This window comes from Lagopus muta, chromosome 5 (assembly GCF_023343835.1).
Source record: "Lagopus muta isolate bLagMut1 chromosome 5, bLagMut1 primary, whole genome shotgun sequence".
NCBI classification, from domain to species: Eukaryota; Metazoa; Chordata; class Aves; order Galliformes; family Phasianidae; genus Lagopus; species Lagopus muta.
The window spans coordinates 16,866,078-16,873,327 of record NC_064437.1 but is presented as its reverse complement, the minus strand read 5'-3'; positions in this window follow the sequence as shown (position 1 = coordinate 16,873,327).

The following is a 7,250-nucleotide window of genomic DNA, read 5'->3' as shown; positions in this document are numbered from 1 at the left end:
AAATGTTATGGGATTAACATTACACTTTCTCCAGATTGCATTCTATCAAAGAAAAGCAGAAAGCAAGCCCTGAGTGAGCAGCTATTTGTTTTCTATTGGATTTCTACAAAGTTTTGCTGTGAGCAATGGCATCTCCTGGCACCCACCATTGCCCCATGCTGCTGCAGTGCCCATGTGGATGTGTGGCAGGTCAGGAGCAGCACGGCATGCGCAGGTGGAATGCCCTCAGAAGTCAATAGCAAAAATGCTTTAATAAAAGTGCTTAACGCCCTGATACAAAGGCTCACTTCCAAATCCCTGACAATATTAGTAGATCTAGGTGTCAAAATATGCCAGAAAAATATAGTGCCTTCGCAACACAGGCCTGTAGGTATTTTATGACAGTAAGAACCTTAAGACTCCTCTATCTTAAATCCTAAGGAAAGCCTTTTAATAGAAATAACTCAGGACTTCTAAAGCAAATGTTAACAGCTCTTGCTAGTTTAATTCTCTGACAAGGCTATTTTTATAAATCACAAGTAATTGATAGTTTATAATGTAATTGCAACTGGTCTGAAGTTAAGACGTGAAAGAAAAATCCAGCCCCAAGAGGTGTTTTAACTTCAAATCATTCATTTGGCAGCACATGGTCCTGCTTCAGCCTGATGGTGTGCAGATCCAGCCTGCTGTGCAAGTGTAGGGGCTGTGAAGAAAAAAGAAACACATGTATTTACATGCATAAGGCTAGCTATGGTTTTTTGCTCTTCTTTCTTTTTTTTTTCTTTTTTTTTTTTTTTTAATTAAAAATCTGTATATTTCATGCCGCTAAGGGGGTATTTGTTTAGTTGATGTAATACTTTCCATAATGATTTCTGATTACCAAAATGCATAGCACAAATGGTAATCAGTGCCCCTTTCAAAGCAAATGATGATGCTGAGTACCTCCTATGAGTTTAATCACAGTGTGCGATTCACACCGTAATGTGTTATAATTGCCCCCTGCAAAGTTGGTCCTGTTTCATTTTAATATCACCGGACTAAATACTGAAACTCCACATGAGTTCCTTAAATGCTGCATTCCTCATTGACAATTTTACATACATAATTAAGGCTACCCTGAGAAAGGTGAGGATTTTTTAAGAGCTGCCTTGGCTTTTAATAGCTTTAAAATCAGTTGTGGCACTTTCAAAAGTTCGCTCTGTTGGACACTTTGCCTTGGGATCCAGCCTGATTGCCGTCTCCTTCTGACAATTTCACCTGAACTGTTGACAAGAGTAAGGTGTGCAGGAAGGCAACAGAAAGCTTTGCCCTTTGTTACTTCCTGGCACTAGCAAGTTTAACCTCACACCTCCATACACAGCGATTCACCTAAGTACATCCCTCTGCACAGATACAAGGAGATAACTCTTGCTCTACTTACAAAAATTCTGCTCAAAGGACGCAAAAATGAAGCTACAAAAAAGCACAGGGCGGGTTTTATTTTGAGCCAAAGATGTGAAAGAGCAGCAGAATGTGGAGCGTGCACCTTGCTGCATGTCAGGAGCACATGCAGGGCACCTCTTGCAGCTGTGACACAGGGTGCTGTTTGCACGGCCATCACAGACATTAAATCCTTCAGTAGAAATACCTCTCCATGGAAACAGAGCTCTTTTGGGCCAGTTGTAACCTATCTGCCAGCTAATCCCAAGCTTTTTATGGCTGACATACACGCTATTCAAAATATCTGAGCACATTCAAAGTGTTTCCTGCTGGCAAAAGCACCCAATAACCCACCCATCTGCCTGTCCTCAGCAAGGGAAGTGCTGGGAATGCCCCAGCCCTGCCACAACCCAAGGGGTGACACAAGCCCTGGCCACTCTCCTGCCTCATGTGACAATATATCACATACTTCTCTCCTCTGTGTCCCTGTCCTCTAACTACTTCTGCTTAGCTCCTTCTCCTGTAATGCCGAGCAAACACAAAGTGCAGTTGGAAGTAAAAAATTAAATATGCCAACACTCTGCTGAGGCTTGGACTGGTGATAACTCTAAGTGCACCAGGCAGGTTTATCCCAGACAGAAATTTCCTTCTCACCTTGTTCTCTTTTCTCCGTATTGTTAACCTGGGCTTTTGTTACAAAACAAAACAAAAAGAAAGAAAAAGAAAAGCCAAACTTTTGTGACCGAACATCAAGCTCCAAGCCATTGCGATCAATTGATGCTGCCTTTAAAAGCCTTTACAATGTCAAAAGCAGCAACAGAAAATAACTTCTGCAGCTCAATGAGCAGGAAACAAGATATCCATCCATCTTGAATGTTAAAAATTAATCTCAAATGTGAAACACTGTGTACCTTTTAACCTTTCATGAGAGATATAAGCAACAGTACCACAAAGAGGATGTGGCCTCACCTAAGCTCCAAGCCATCCTGCCTGTAATGAGAGCCGTGGTTCAGCTGCAGCACAGCCAGCCCAGGGACCCACCATCCCACACTCCCTTCTTGTCAAGCACCAGGAAATCAGGATTTCCCTTTTTTCAGCAGAAGGCACTTCCTCCTTCCAGGTGTGCTTGGGATGGAGGCAATCAGAAAGGCCACGAGCAGCACATCACAAATACGCAAGCAATGTGTGCAGAAGCAACTCTTACTGAGTACCGGCTCACAGGGCTTTCATTTCTGAAGCCTCCAGCAGCCTTCACCCACACACAAACATGCCCATTTCCCATGTTAAGGCAGCATAAACTCAATACGCAGCTCTGCAGTTTTCAAATCCAAGGACTATTCCAGATGTGAACTTCATAGCAGATATTCCAAAGCTATTATAAGCATTGCCAGAGAGCATTCATGGTTGCAAAAGTAATTAAGGTAGAATTTCTTAGGCATATCTTGCCACTCTAAGATTATTCCCTGAACTGCATTGTTTGAGAGGGAAAATAAACAGGGGGAAAAAAAAAAAGAAAAGAAAAAAAAAAAAACTGGTGTGAACTGTAATTACTCAAAAGAAGCACAGAATAAAGCTACAGTAAGTAAATTCCTTCACAGTTGAACTAAAACGTTTAACACATTAAAACTCGAATTGACAATTCTGCACCAAAGTGTAAATTTGTCAAGGAAGGATATGCAACAAGTGTTTGGGGTTGTGTTTCCTTTTCTCCTTATACATCACAGCAAGCACAGTTGTGATTTGGATCTATTACTTCTGAATATTGCATGAAGCTGACAAGCACTTGTCATTTAAAGACCACATGGAGGCATTTAGTTTTCCATTTAGACATAATAACACATTATGCAAATCAACTTGCCAAGGAAAGCTGGAGGCTTACATGAAATAAACTGTCAAACACTAGTTGCTAATAAACGAACATTTCTTTATAGAGTGTCTTAATTTGGGCAACTGGAAAATAAGCATGGCTGCACAGATAAACAATCTTTCACTATGAAATCCCATGGATGATGTAAAACAGAAAGCTTCACGAAGAATTAATATTCCTTGTCTTGAGAAAGTTAAACAGAGGGAACCTGCCCCACACCACAGGTGGGTAGGGGAATGGGCATGGGGACTCCAGGATTCAAACCCAAAGGCAGAGACCGCAGAGTAGCAATGGGCCCAGCCTTTCAAGTGCTGATAACTGGGTAGGCGTCTGCTCAGAACAGCTTCTGCCAGTGTTCACCAGAATTAAAAAACTGCAGACCTCTTAAAAAAGAAACAATGTCAATGGATGTGCCAGGAGAAAAGGGTCTCAGGTCAGGCAAGCGCTCAGCCCCTCCGTAGGCATAGTGAGCTAAAAGAAGGCTTTACAATAACATTTACAAACAAGCAAAAGCAAAATAACAACTAAAATACACCCATAACTGAATGAACTAAAATACAGCATCAGCGATCATGCTCTACCTGTGCAAATTAAAAGCTGTATAGAAGATATTGATTTACCAATTCATTCTGTAAAAATAGCCTAATTGCTCTGTATCTTTAATATGGCTTTGAAGGCCAATATATAATTCTAGTAGTTAATTTATTATGTCAGGCCTTGTTTCCATTTTTTAATAATGTTAGTGACATACAGTTGTTTTTAAATTGGCACTTTTTCATCTTTTAGGAAACTATACCCTGAAGTAATATTCTGTCAGAAATCTGCTCTTAATTGGGCTAATCAAGTAGTATTTCCACTTTAGGAAGGAAGGATTATAGTCTCATTTACTGAGAAGTTCATATGACAGTTGCAGACATTTATATTTGAGGAGCTGGTTTGGGACCTGTCCAAATCTTTCTTTTTTGCCTCTTTTTAATTAATACTTCAGGCATACAGGATAGTTCCTTCTTTTTTGGAAACTGAATTGAAGGATTTGATTCACACTGGGCATTTTGCCATTAGGATGGAAAAAAAATTAAAAACCCAAGGAGGAATTCATGAAGTTTTTCTCAGTAGCTAACACAAAGTTTTTCTGGCATACGGGAAATGTTACCTGATAGGTTGTACAACCATTCCCATACACAAGTGAGGACCTGCTATTTCAAAATGAACTAAACTTACAGAGCTCTTGCATTTGTGATCCCAGCAACCTTCCCTGAATGACCAAAAGAATGTCATTTGAAAGTCATTAGAAGTTATTTGAAACCAATGGAATGTAGATGTAATGGAAGAGCCCTCGCAAAGCTTCCCAATAGCTCAAAACATCACCATCTTTCATGAGTCTGTGCAGAGTCTGCTGTACACTGACACTCCAGGACACTGCAGGAGTCAAATTTAGTTCACAAGGAAGCCTGTCAACTGCACTCTGTTTTGTTTTGTTTTAATTCGTACCTACACTGTGAGAACAAGGAGGCACCTAGTGGGCCATAAAGAAGATTCACCTCTTTTAGATGAAAGAAAGCGCTTCTTTACACAGAGAGAAGCAAGTGTCAGGGAAGCTGCCCCTGTCACAGGGGATTGTGGATGGACCGCATCTACAGAGGCGAGGAGCAGTAAAATGAATTCATGGGGAACAAGGTCCACAAACAGATAGATCAGAGCCTAGGCAGAAGATGGCAGCTCAGAAGAAAGATGCACAGCCAGAAACGTAAGCAAGCTGCAGACTCAAAGCCTGATCTTCCAGCCTTCTCTGAGCCCCAGAGCTGCTGCCTCGAGATGTTGCCCGGACACATCTGTGCCAGGCCCAGAGCCCCAGCATGCAGCAGGGGCAAAGCAGAAAATCTTGGGGTCAAGAGACTCCTGAGAGACCCACACAGCACTGACAGGACATCAGGGAGGAAAACAAAATGCATAACCAAAGTCAGCCTTCCTTCCTAATGTGTATTGCCTTGTTCATTTAGATCACGTGACAGCTGGTTTCAGACAACAGCCATCAGCTCTGCTAACCATAATCCTCAGCATTGTGTAAATACTGCAGAATTGCCAGAGGCTTATATGCAGAAAAGCGCTAATGTTATCAACTCTGATCAATTAGCAGAAAGAGGATCCTAGCAGCAGGCTTGTTTTGGTGTCGTCTTAGCACTATTAAACAAAACTGGTTTTCAATTTGGGAATTAGCCAATACAACGTGGCACAAACCTGAACTATTGACTCTCATTGGAATGAGACAAGGGCACTGAGATGGAATTTTATTAGATTGTTATTTCCTTGCTCTCCTTTTGACATAGTCAATCTTTCTTGCAGGGTTTACATTAATAAATAATTACCTATGGCAAGAGAAAGGGATGCATAAAAGGCCATACAAGAGCTCTTGTACAGCAGGCAGCCTTTTTAAAAACAAAGATAGAATTGAAAAGTTTCACTAATCCAAGACTTGTCATCTGCACTGCTGTCGAAATAACCCCTGAAGCGCTGTGGAAAGGCACAGCAGAGCAGCGCAGAAAGCAAGAGTCGGTCGACTTCGAGATGATACTGTCTACTATGAGGGCATTGCTTTGTAGCAAAGATTAAAGAAAGAGTGCCTCTTCCTGAACGCTGTTGACTTATACAACTACCATTCAACAATTTTACTTTCTTTTTTTTTGTGGTCTGGCATGTATTATTAATGTACAGTCTTTTATAGAATGTGTTAAATTCCTTTTGCGTTTAGCACTTACAAAACACACAGAGAGGGGAGAAAAATTGTCAGTGGTTTTCACAGTCTAAACAATAACAAAGTGCCTCCAGGATTCATTTTAATGAGAAACACCAATGTTGCACTGCGGAAGTCTTGAGATGGGCAGCGCGTGCAAACAGTAATTATAATTTAGGAGGCAGGAAATATGTGGATTTTACAGCACTGCTTGTAGAAAATAAATATTCTGTTAATCACTGCAAGACTCACATTTCCTCAAAGGTGTCATTGATCTATAAATATATGTGCCACATATATTTAGAATGAGCAGGAAAAGAAAGAGCCCTTCCTCTCTCTCCTCTCCAAAACTACAGGCCAGTAGATTTCCTTCACTTGTAAGTAGCCCTGGTCTTTTGATTTCTATTTCTGGGGGATTTTTGGGGTTTAGATTAGTGGAAGCTTGTCTGGATTTAACAGAGACTTCAGCACTGTGCAGTGCGACAGCCGCCAGCCCCACGCACATCCACAGGACAGATTTATTACAGCAGCATGCCATGTAAGCGATGGCTTCAATCTGCGCTGCAACAGTCATTGACTTTCATGAAGGCTTTATGGATGACCGCGTCCAAGGGCGTCTCCCGGTATCTTTTCTGGACTTCTGGGTGACATTTGCAAAGCATAGCCCTCTGCCTGCCCTCCTGCAGAATTTCCCTGCTGCAGGAGGCACTGCCTGCCGCCAGCACACCCAGCTGGCAGCTGGCACACCGGTGTCTGCAGCCTCCCAAACGATAAGAGCTGGGAATTTGAACAATGTGGGGACTTGATTCATAACCTCACTGAGCATATTTGATAACTACAGTGTAATTTCTGGTTGTAATTCAGAGGAGGACTGCATTGTTTTACAAGATAAATGTATTAATCCCTATTCTTCTGTGGTGGGTATCTAGGAGATTAACTACATTGCTGAATGTGTGAATTTGTCTGTGACCAAAACCTGACATGAATACAAACCACATGAATGATTTCTCAGACTCTTTTGTTAGGGAATAATCTCTAGACAGATGTCCACGAACAGTCAGTCCCATACTATATCATTTATCTGGAGTTTGTACACCCAATAAAACTACTTGACCACCACTTGCATGTTTTGTAACCACTGCATTGCCCTCTGTCCCTCCTGAATTCATGGTGTTCAGAAGAGCCAGACTCACAGCCAGGCCTCCTGAGATGGCATCTCCCATTGAAATGGATTTGGTACAGTCCTTTGGATGA